The 12,155-nt window shown below is 42.7% G+C and overlaps 1 protein-coding gene across 5 annotated transcripts in view; it reads left to right on the plus strand.

Moving 5' to 3' along the window:
• NUP93 (nucleoporin 93) overlaps positions 1–12,155 on the plus strand; it is a 78,261-nt gene that overhangs the window by 23,868 nt on the left and 42,238 nt on the right. Inside the window, exon 1 of one of the 5 annotated variants that reach the window (XM_065028951.1) lies at positions 11,688–11,860. The exons of the other annotated variants lie outside the window; for them this stretch is intronic. The gene's annotated coding sequence lies outside the window, so the exon portion shown is untranslated. Of the gene's footprint in view, positions 1–11,687; positions 11,861–12,155 lie in introns of those variants that run through there. 5 annotated transcript variants of the gene reach the window in all.

The raw sequence follows: 12,155 nt of genomic DNA on the forward strand, positions 1-12,155 counted from the left end.
ATCTGTACAGTGAACCAATTAGGTCTAGACTTTAAAATAAATGTTTGGCGGCTGTGAAATAATATGTACTTCATTTCTTGCTTCAAGACTCTTTTGTTTTTGTTTCTTTTTTTTTTTTTTGTTTAGAGCTGAGCTTGACAAAGAAGGATGAGGCCAGAGGCAGTTATAAAGGGTACATTGTATTTTTACTGTAATACTGAAGTATTGATTGTTGACTTATTGGTAGGCTTAATGCACAACCATTTCCTTACTTAGTGTTTGAATGTCCATTAAAATGTTGGCTTGGTGCCAGATGGTTGAAATCCCGTATTTTATAATATAATTTGGCTATCCAAAAGTACTAATGTGGTTTGGATTAAAAAAAAAAAAAGATTAAAAAAAGGCAAGTCTTGAGTCTCCTTGTTGTTCTGTATTTGTTAACCTTTACATACTGAAATGAACCTCTGAAGCAGGAGACACTTAGAGGGAGGCAGGAATCCTGATGTTTTGTGGTTGTGCTTTTTAAGATTTCCCACATTTCATCTTTGAGCTGCCCAGTGCTTGCTGAGCTGCTGACAGATGTTCAGGGATGCAGAGTAACATTACTGAGTCTTTAATTGATTAGATTAAAACTAGTCATTGTTTTTTTCTGGAGGAAGGTTTTGTTTGTATTGCTTCACAAGTGTGGTGCATGTTGGCACTGCCCATAAAAACATGCCTGTTGTCATCTTGTAACTTTTCTCGGATGTGAGGTAGGGCTCTCTTCCCTGCAGCACGATCAATAATCTGTGCTCAGTTCCCAGAGTGCTTCCCTGGATTATTTAATGGTACCTGTTCCACTTGGTCCCCTCGGGTCGGGTCTTGGGGCCGTGCTGCTAACCCCATAAATTTCTAGCTTGTAAAAAAGACTGTGTCAGGTTTTGGGGAGATGGGTATGGAAGGCCTGATGCCATAGCTCTTGTAGAGGAACAATATTTGTGCAAAGCAGTTGTCCTGACTGTAGTGGTGACTTTTTCGTATTGGTAAGGTAGACAGGGGTGGAAACTTTAATTGCTGTGAATTGTTGGTCACTGCGATAAGCCAGCAGTTACCCCAAGCCGTTCCCTTCTAATTGCTCCCTGGAACAGGTACCCTGTGCTCCTCTGGGTACATCTAAAGTTTTCTGCCTGTTGTCTCTCCTTCCTCTTCTGTCTCCCTTTTATAGAAACACAATCCTTCAAAAAAACAGAAAAGGATTAAGCTTGTTTTGGTTTATCATAGAATCATTTTGGTTGGAAGAGACCCTCAAGATCATCAAGACCATAACATAACTCCAGCACTAAATCATGTCCCTAAGAACTTCATCTAGACGTCTTCTAAACCCCTCCAAGGATGGTGACTCCACCACTGCCCTTGGCAGCCTGTTCCAATGCCTCTATGTGGATATTAGGAAAAAATTCTTCAATCTAAACCTCCCCTGGCACAACTTGAGGCCATTTCCTCTTGTCCTACCACTTGCTACTTGGGAGAAGAGACCAACACCCTCCATGCTACAACCTCCTTTCCGGTAGTTGTAGACAGCAATAAGGTCTCAGCCTCCTTTTCTCCAGGCTGAACAGCCCCAGCTCCCTCAACTGCTCCTCATGTCTCTTATTTTGGGGGGTGACATCGAACACACACTTTTGGAGGGGAATGACATTGATTCAGCTCTCTGGTTCTATCAGTATTGCTGTTTGTTACAACCTGCTGTGAAGAACAGTAATCACACCAAGCTGAAATACCTCACTACAGCTAGAAACAAGGACTGGAAGTTAAGGGAGACTGAAACAACTTTCTGCTCTGCCAAATGTGAGGGGAAACTTGACAAAAGGTGAAGAGCCAAGAGTTTGCCCTCTGGCTACTGTCCTGAGTGTTATTTAATCTTACTCAGACTTGTGGCCAAGAGTTGCTGCAGTACCTTTCCCATCATTTCAACTTTCCATTAAATAATACAATTTTATAAGGTTGGGCTATTGCCTGTTAGAGTCTACCTTTATAAAAGAAATTTTTTCGGCAAAAGTATAATACTAATTTATGTTTTTCTCTTGCTGGGAAGTAGTAGCAGTGACTCCATCTCTGATGTGAATACCACTGTGAGTGGTACAGTTACCTACATTAAGCTTGTGTTGGTATTTGTATTAAAATTAACCTTTTTCTGCCATGGAAGATTTTGGGCTTAGTGTTTCTTTCCCCACCCATCTGACCTACTCCATTCCCCTGTTTCAGTGGCCTGCCAAACCTGGTTGTTGTGTGTAAAAAAGCTGCCTCTGGCATTGTTAAGCTGTCTTTCCAAAACATATAAAGATGCTGGAGAAAAACCTTCGGTTTGTTTTGTTTGTTCGTTGTTTTTGTTTGTTTTTGCAGTTCCTATCCATACAATTATTGTATTTGGTCTGTGGAATTTTATGGCGACTTGTAAGTATTTTGAGTTTTGGTGACAGATGATCAACCGAACAAGCTACTTGGGATTTTCAGCTCATCTTTGTGTGGAATACAACGCAATTTCGAAGCACTTGGATTCACTTTCTGTGGACTCTTGTATGGCATTGTCCCTGCTTACCTGACTTCATCGGAGTTTAGCTTTAAAAGGTAGAAAAGAAAGGATGTTGCCATATAGCAATTTAATTTACACTGTGGCCTATTTATAGACTTTAATTGCAATGCCAATTGAAGTTGCACTGTTCTGCTTTTTTAGATACTTGCAATTCCAAGAGATGATAAACTTTCTCTCTACAGGAGGGTGAATTAATAGGTGTCCCAGTAGGCCTGGAAGGGGCAGGATTTGATTGCATTCCTCGAACACTTAACACCTAAGGCTTTCAAATTAGATAGCAAAGAGAATCTGTTGAAAGAACGTGTGGACTTGGAAGAAAGGCCCTTGCCGATAATGAAGGACCCTAGAGAAAATGTGTTTGGGGTAGCATTAAACTTGAGCAGCTGGAAGATCTTGCTTGGAGCAAATATTGATAAAGTTTTCTTTAAAAAAGAAATCAAGTATTCTTTATCTTTGCCTCCAGCATGTCCTTATTGCAATAAATATACACAGGAATTCTTGTTACTTGCCAGACCCGAGTTCAGTAATATGTGAATGTTACATCATAATTGCTTAGCAACTAATATTTTTATGTAAAAATGTGCACTGATGTGTTTTATCATCAGTGTACTACTGAAACTTCTGGTCCACAAGGAAGTGTTCGCTTAATGAATCATACATGGAGAGTAGTTTGACTCAAACTCCAAGTAACTATTAATGCATCTGCAGCCTGTGTTATTGTGCTCAGTAACAGTGAGAAGAGACTTTCCTCACTGGGTGCCTGTGTTACACAGCGTGGTGCAGTCATAGACCTGCAGTTCCCTGAGCAGATGGACAGGAGATGCCTCAGTCTTGCTTGATGACCAAAGTTAAAGCAGCTGCATTACTGGATGTACCTCCTGAGTGCTCAACAGTGTGTGTTTACTACTTTTCATTAGTGAAATGTGTGATTTGGAATCCTGTCTGCCCTCTTTGGGCACGTTCTGGAAGGATGCTCTGCAGTAAGGCATCTTGTAATCATAGAATCATTTTGGTTGGAAAAGACCTTTAAGATAATAATGTGTGTGTCTGAGCCTGCAATGCTGCAAGATCTCTAGTGATAATTGGACCCTCTTCTGATCACTGTTAGCAAAAAGGATAAATGATATTTAGTGGGTCTATTTTTCATGAACATGTAAGTTATATGGCATTAATGAATCAGCAAAGTAATTTTATTGGAAAATTCACTGACAAAATAATCCCCTGGAAACGTGCAATGTGATCTTTACGCTTGTTTATAGACTCTAGGTGGCTTATGTTTAAATGCAGTCGCTAATTATATGTACCCAGCAACTCACAGGTGAGCATGCTGAGTTAGAGTCACAACTAATAGAAATAACTTCAATTTTGAACAAATGGGGCTGTGCAGCCTTCATGCTCCTTTAGTGCCTCTGGGGACAGGTGTGTCCCTGGGTACCCACTGGAGCCCCGGCTGTTCTTGCAGGGCTGCGACTAAAGGTAAGTTCTGTGTTACATTCTGCAGTGGACTTGCAATATGGGCATTTGTGGTAGGAGCTAAAAGAAGATTAAGAACATGTTTTTGTTTAAACCACTAATCAGTCTTTAGATGCTTTAGTCTTGGCCACTACTGATCTAGTTCATGTTTGAACTAGTGATCTCTATTTGAAAGTCACTTTGTCCTTTTAATAGTTTTCTGATTCAGCCTCAGTCCCTTCCTGAGAGTCTCTTCATCTATTCACTTGAAAAGGTTGTTCTTTTTTGTAAAAGGCTAATCCCTGTTTTGTATGGCTATGCACATTGCATCAAATAAAAGCTGTGTGTATTCCCCTTGCTTGACGTGGATGAGTCCTTGCTTCTCTTCTAATCTGACAGTTTAACTTGGTTTTTGGTGGGTTTCTACTGCTCTCAGTTTTGGAGTGTTTGGGTGGACAAATGAGGAGAAGGTGGTGGTGAGTCTCTCCTTCCCTTCAGCCTGTTGTTTCCAAATTTCTACCACATTTGTTATTGAGTTTGACCTTTCTCCAGACACTTGGTTTTACTAGAAGTGCCTGCCTACTCACAGCTAGCTCATTTTAAGACATGTAACATTGTTGATCCTGGATCATCTTGGTGGAGCTCAAAGATTTGATCCTCCCAGTTCTTTTCCTTCTAGCTCTTTCCATTCTCTAGCTATCTCAATACTTAACCACTGTCTTTGCAAAGAATTATGGATATCTCAGAAGCAAGATACAATGTAAGTACTTCTCAACATAAAAAGGATAGAGATGTACAGATGGAGGGTCACTGCGGAAGGTGAAAGGCATGTGAGCACAAAAGAAATAAAATCACTGATTTCAGTCTTCTAGTTTTGATATTCCAGGTGAAACCTCTGAAGTTGTAAGATGTGGTGTGTTTTGGAAGGGATTTAAAGGCAGGATAAGCTGTTCATGCCTTCGTCTTCCTTTTCAGTCAAATACAAGAGATGGACACCTTTATTTCCTTTGCTGGAAATTGTATCTTCAGTATTGTCTAATGTAAGATGACAAGGCAAGTAGGGTCAAGCAGAGAAATGAATTGATGAACACCTCCAGATTACTTTATTTGGTCCGCAAAGGACAGATTTTTGTTTGTCTTCCAATTCTGTCAATCCCGCATAGAAATGTTGCTGGGAGGAGGCTTGGTGCTGACCCATCTTTTTAATATGTACAGCTTCTTAATCATTACGGTGATGATGGTAAGATTAAACAGTTAACCAAGCAGGCATGGCCAGCACGTGCTCTGTGTGAGGAGGCTGAGCCAGGGCTGGAGGAATCTCCCTCCCCAGTTGCTGGCTGTCCCATGGGCCCCTTGAGCTCTGCCTTTCCTCTCCCCCAGGAAAGGGAGAGCAGAGTGAACAACACGTGACAGATTTAGTCGTGTCACTTAATGCAGGACTGGAAGGCACTTGGATATTAATGTAATGAGCACAGTATAAAGACCTGAATAGAGTAGACTTGGCTTCTAATTGAGCCCATCAAGGTGCCAATACCCTTTTTTTTTTTGCACTTTATAAAAAATACAAGGATGGTTTGGCAATGCCAGAATGCACCGCTATGGTTGATTTTAACAGTCATGCTTGTGGGTGTTCATTTCCCGTGTGGGCCCATGGTTCTAGTGCCACTTTCTTCAGCTCTGGCAGCTCTCATTAAAGGAAAAGCACAAATTTAGCTTTTTTGCTAAGGGAAACCTAAAATTCTGCCTTCACCCTGCCTCTCTGCTGCTGATTGTGGAACTGTGTGGTATCCTATCCCAAGCAAACATCCCTGTTTTAGGATTCAGCAGGTCATCTTAGGTCTGTCACTGAGGTTTATTGCCTCTTGGCACCTTTTGCTTTAGTACCAGGAGCTGCCTGGCAGAGAGGTGAGCGAGTTGTTCTCCCTCTATGTTGAGGTGCTACTGGAAGCCCACAGGTTACATCCAGCTTGCAGGGTGACCCCCTCTGCCTGCCATTCACAGGAGGCTGGGGACAACCCTTTTGACCAGCGCTGGTCATGGTGATACAGGGAATTAACTAACTAACACTTAAAGAACTAAGGAGCTAACAGAGAGCTAACCCTTAACCCGCAGCACAATTGCCTAGCCTCGTTTAGCTTTGTGCCTGCCTTCATCTGTCCATTGGTGAGCAGATGGGAGCCACAGCTTCTGTCGTGTTCGTGCCCATTCGGGCCCTGGGCTGGAAACAGCTTCTGCTCTATGATGTGACCTTGGAAAGAATGGGTCTGAAACTGCGGGCAGGTTTCCGTGGCTGCTTGGAATGAACTGCTGTGGAAATTAAGAATACAGACTTGATTCTGCATATGTCACTCTTCTTCCAGTGATGCAAGTCCATGTACAACTGCTGTAATGCAGGGGGGAGGGCAGAGCTGCGTTTCTCAGACCATCCGCAACCAATAACATAACCCTGACGAAACGAAGCTAAAAGCACAGAATTGTTTCTGCTTACGTATGTGTGTGTGTGCGCCTGTGTGATGCCTTTTGGGCTTTGTGTGATGGAGAATTCGGAGACATTTTGTGAGAAGCAGCAGCACTGATAATTGCATTCTGGTTAATCATCGTAGAAGGATCGTGATCACTACTAGCTGATGCTTTGCGACTTCCGCTGGAGTTAATAATTCATTGATGGGCTGTGTCAAAGCGTGCTCTTAAGTCAGGTCCCTCTGTGGATTGCAGGCATCAGTAGGAGTCAGAAGAGATGAAAGATGAGCTTAGTGTTTGACAGTCATTAACTTGGTGTGGGCCTCCAAACAGCATTCAATAACTTCCTTGTTCTGTGCTTCCCCGTGTATGGGAATGTGAGGGACGTGGGGATTCAGTTTCTTGTGAAAACGTGTTAAGAAATCCAGTCGCCAGCCAGAAGAATGCTGAAATGAAGGTGTGAATATCGGAGACCATACGGTTTTTGTTTAATAGGTTCTGGGGTTGAGGGGATTTTGCCTGCCACAGTGCTGAGGTGACAGTTTTATAAAAGAGCTATTTTACTATGCAGTTGAGTTACTTTCCAGCGTGCGGTGCCGAACCTCCTAGGGAGAGCGCGCTTTTACCACCGAGACCTGAATTTGGTCGTGTCGGTACTTGCAGTCATCTGCGAGAGGGATTGGCATTCAGGGCTTGTATATAAAAAAGGGGCTAGCATTCAGAATTAAAAATTAACACGTTCTCTGCATAATTACAGACGTACAGCACGCACTAATGCTGTACAAAAGAGGGCTTTCCTGGCAGAGTTTAATGGCCCCACAGCAGAGCCATCACTTCTTTACCCCCTTCCCTTTAAATTAGCATTGGCATGTTTAAAACACTCTTCAAATTCTGCTGCAAAATAGCTGTTTGGCTTCCAGTTTTTGTTGTGGTGGTTTTTTTAAAAAGGTGATTATTCTTTTTAATGCTAAAGATGGAAAGTGGTTTGCATATTCATGGCACAGTATAATTTTGAAAATAATCTCCTAGTAGATATTTAACAATGGCTTTGGGTAAATGGACACTTGTTGCGCTTTGTTTAAACGATTACATCTCAATTATTGCTCGATGGTGAGAGCGTGGGTAATACCCTTGGTTCTTTGTTAAAAAGGCTCTAATTAAAACTGGTTCCTGCTCTTGCCTCTTGGATAAATATGGACGTGAGGTAGTTCAGTGACACCCTGTCAAACTGCTGAATTGAGTGCAAGTTCCCTATTCATCCTGACAAACGATACCATTAATTGGGGTGTGGATGGCAGAAACAGCCCTGCCAGTGCTGGTGCTAATCCTCTGCTTGGCTGGGCTTCCCTACACCTCTCCCCTGCTTGGGACTGTCATTCTTCTGTTACACAGTTTGTGTTTCTCTCCCCCACCCCCTGCCTCTCTGTGCATTTACATCCCGCCTTGTGGTTAGTGCAAATTCAGCCCCAAAAAGCTGTGTTGAAACTCGGGGTCTCCTTTGAGCTCTGTAATAAGCCAGTGATTCCCAGTACGAGTGAGTTGGTGGTTTTTCCCCTGCAAGAGGAGGGCTTTCTGTGATGATGGAACTAGGTGTTACTGGGGATGGTCACTTCGCAGTTCTAGTTTTTGCTTTGACTCTGGATAACTTGCGGTCTCAGTCCGTGAAACTTAGCCCTGTGCCACAAAGCCCAAATTCCCTGCTAGACAGGCCAGGGGCATAATAATACACTCAGTCTGACTTGTTTCTGTGCACTGTTTGCCTGTGAATATAACTGTATTGATGTGAAGGTGTTAGCCTGGATATTCTTCCTCTCCTCTTTACCGCAATCTACTTGAATCGTCCGCCTCCTCTTTCTGCAGGGCGAGGATGAGTGTGCAGAGCTGAAAGCGGAGGCAGCGCGCTGGGGATGACAGCCCTCCTTGTGAAGAGACCTAGCGTGTGGTTAATGCTGGATAATCACCCTGCCAGCCTTGCAGAGAGGAAGGGAGCTAATGCTTTGAGGTGCTCTCCAGACCCAGTATGACAGTGCAGTATTTGCAGCTGCTACGGCGCTGGATTAAGCAGAGAAGAAAAGGGTTTTGGGAAGGAGCTGTTTTAACTCATTGCCAGCAATGTCTCTTACTTTTGCTGGCTAATGCTCGCTGATGATGGCGGACGTTGCATCTGTAGGACTTGAAGAAGGAGCTAATCCAGAAGCGCATCCAGGGATGATTGTAGACTAGCATGTTTTATGGGGTTTTTTGAGTTTAAGGTAGGGGTGACAGCATATTTGATTTTTGTAGTTGTGGTGAAGGAATCCCCTTTACTCCAGAGATGCAGCTGTAACAAAGAGGGAGGGAGGTCATTGTGGACACCCAGAGATAGAGGGAGGGAATACAAAAGAGGATATATAGATTCCAACAGCTTCTATGATGATCTTTGCAACATCGTTCTCTTAGGGATATGATGCTTTCTACTCGGAAGGAAAACTTTTACGGTTTTCCTTAGCTGTGGCCCAGCAGCCCTGAGCAGCAGTTTGCTCCCTTCTCCTCTCACAGTCACATTCGAGTGCAGAAGTGATTGCTGCGTGAGCTAACGGAACACTCCACTAAATTGATTGCCAGTGAAACAAATAGCGGTTCCGACATCTTAGCAGGGTTACCACTCAGAGTGTTAGTGTAAACAGCCATTTGGGGTGAGTAGTTTCTGTTCGTATCCTTCAAAGCTGTTGCTTTAAGAAATCCATAGGTAAGGGGAGAGAATGCTGCACTGAGCCACACTGGAAGAGCTTTCCCTGCAGCACCGTGAGCTGGCAATGCAATATGTAGAACAAAAAATATATAAACGGTGCTGATCTGTAATGCATAGCTCTGCAGTTGGGAGTAGCTTCTGCAGTAACATTACGTGGCCAGAAAATAACAGAGAATGTCTGTTGATAAAAGCAGCATCTTTAAAAGCAGCATCTTTAAGTAGTGGCTATCAGCTCCAGATAGGTCATTACACTCCTGAAATCCCTGACAAGGCTACAGCTTGTCCCAAAGAGCTGACTGTCTCTCCAGATAATGCCCTTACCTGTTTTAAGGTTTGGCTAGAAAACTAAAGCTCTATGTATCCTCTGTGCTCCTGGCTCTGCACCACTAGTGGGTTACAGTGGTGTAAACAGGGGAAAGAGCCATCAAAAACGGAGCTGTGTGTGAGGTGAGTGGCAGGTTACTGGGGCGAGCACGGCTGCCGGGACACGGCCGGGCATGGATGCTTGGAAATGCAGGAGGAATGCCAGGGTTAGATCATTCCTGCATTGTGTACTCTTCCTCTCGCAAAAGGGGCTTTGTGCTGTTGGGTGTAGCCGGTCGTGATCAATGGTTTTCCCGGCAATGCAACTGGATGGGGCTTTCCTCCAAGAAAGCTGGTGGGTTTGGACCCATCTTCTCCGTTCCTGGTACGAGGATTCAGGTAGTCAGTGCAGTGTTAATTTGGGCACAAGCAGGGAGGGTTTGAGGAAAATCACCCTTAGGATCAAGTTTGCTGGTTTCAGAGCTAAAGTGCACTGTATATGAGAGACCCCTCTGCCACTTGTGAAGTTCTGAGTTGTGTGAGGTGCCTTTGGGGTAGGTAAGCTGGAGTCACATGGAATGCTGTTAATAGGAATTGCTCCCAAACCCGAGTATGATGTTAATTCAGAGACTTGCTTTTTTTCCCCTCCATATAAAATATTCTGCACCATTTTTACTGGTATTTCATGTCCAACTGATACCCCTGTAGTGTTGTTTTAATTAAAACAGAGGTGGAAATAACAAATTGGTGGTGATTCTGCAGAAACATCAATGTTAATGCACACTAAAACACTCTGCTAATAGCATTCTGTGCTGCCTTAAATTAAATGTTGACATCCCAAATCTGGAAAATTTTTTTGTGCGCCTGTGTTTGCAAATTCAAGATGTGCATTTGGTAAGCAGAGTTTCTGAATTGTGAAATGCAGCACTATTGCAGCAGGGCTGTCCTGCGATTTACAAAGAAACAACTTCGGATTTGGGGACAGGAGCTGTAGGCACTGTGGGTTAAATGTGCACTCGGGACCTGTGAAAGTAACTGCCCGATAAATAATGTCATGCTTATGTTTTGTGAAACACTTCGTGGTTGTACATTTTGTGTATTAGCAAACGCATTCCTTATTTCTTTCGTGCTTCTAATTTTTTTTTTCTTTAAGATGGGGGTGGTCCATTTCTCGATTTTTCTCTGGCTTTCTGCACTGTAATGATGGCACCATCACCTGACTGCTGGAGTATACTGGCCTGACTTTAATCATCGGGTGACTGGCTCTTAGCATGGTTTCATCTCTGCTGTTTTACATCCCCTCTTGTAATTGCACGGTTGCTTGCAGCATTGTTTTTCTATTGGTGACAATGAAGGGCACATGTTAGTATTTTATGTAACCTTATACTTTTTGTTTGATGTGTGAAGTGTAGGTGAAGAAGTGGCACTTTGCGAATAAAACCCTCTTTGTTTGGAAGCGGGAATTTTTCACTCTGCATGCAATCATTTGTAAGACAACATTATATATAAAACGTTCATAAGTATCCTATAGAGGAAGAAGTAGTTAGGCTAAGCTTGCATTAATAACAGGACTGCATTTCTATACTGCTGGCAGTTTCATTGAGGGATATATGCTTACAATTAAATAACCTGTTCAAAGCTACAAAAAAGTGTGGTGTTTAATGTAAATAGTGTCTAGGTATTTTAACTGCTAAATAACCAAACCCAGCAAAACAATAGAGAATCAAAGCTCTGCTTTATACACCATTGACACCAATTAAGATGCAGTAAAATTATCTGCCCGTACAAGTTGTTTCAACAGCTCTGCAGGTCTAAAATGGCAGAAGCTTTCTGTTGCTGTATAAAAATCAAACTACCGTTTATTTCAGCCTCATGGTATGTGCAAATTCATGCAGCTCAGTTAAGGGAATAGCTTCACAACTGGTGTTACAATCTGTGGCTGGAGTGCTGCATCACAATGCAGCAAATGCATTTTCCACATTAACCAAACATGACAGCTGAAACGATTATTAACCATGCAATATGTCGGAAGTCATCAAAAATTCACATCAGAGTAATTGCAGTGGCTCAGGGAAAAAAAATAGCAGCATCTCTCTGCTCCTGCCTGCCTGCCGCCTCACCCCCTCCTAGTGCCTACATGGTACAGTCCGTTAACAATAAAATATCCTTCTGTAACCTATAAACTGTTACTCCCATCAGTTACTGGTTTCAGACTGATGCTTTCCCTAGTATTTGAATAAAGCACCACTGGAAAAAAAAATATATAGATTCTTTACGGGCAGTGGTGCTCAGCCGAGGAAAGCAGCTGCTTTCTTATTGTCTTGCTGGACTCTTGACTGTCTCAGCCATTTCAGGACTTGCAGGTTTGATTTATATATATATATATATTATTATTTTTTTTAAGATGAGAAAACTTGAGCATTAATACAGAAAGATAGAGCTGTGTAAGCCTAAATACCAGGCACTTGAAGTGTGGCAGTTACAGTCAGCATTAGCAGATCTGTAACTCCTCTGTACTGAGATCTACAGGTAGGAACGTCTATGTTTAAAAATATATAAAATGAAGATTAAAAGCTTGCTTTGATAAGAGAGTTTTCCTTCAGGTGTCTTCTATGGTGTTTTTTCTTTGTGCCGTTGCTGCAGGTTGTTTAAAGGTGT

This window comes from Columba livia, chromosome 13 (assembly GCF_036013475.1).
Source record: "Columba livia isolate bColLiv1 breed racing homer chromosome 13, bColLiv1.pat.W.v2, whole genome shotgun sequence".
In the NCBI taxonomy this organism is placed as follows: Eukaryota; Metazoa; Chordata; class Aves; order Columbiformes; family Columbidae; genus Columba; species Columba livia.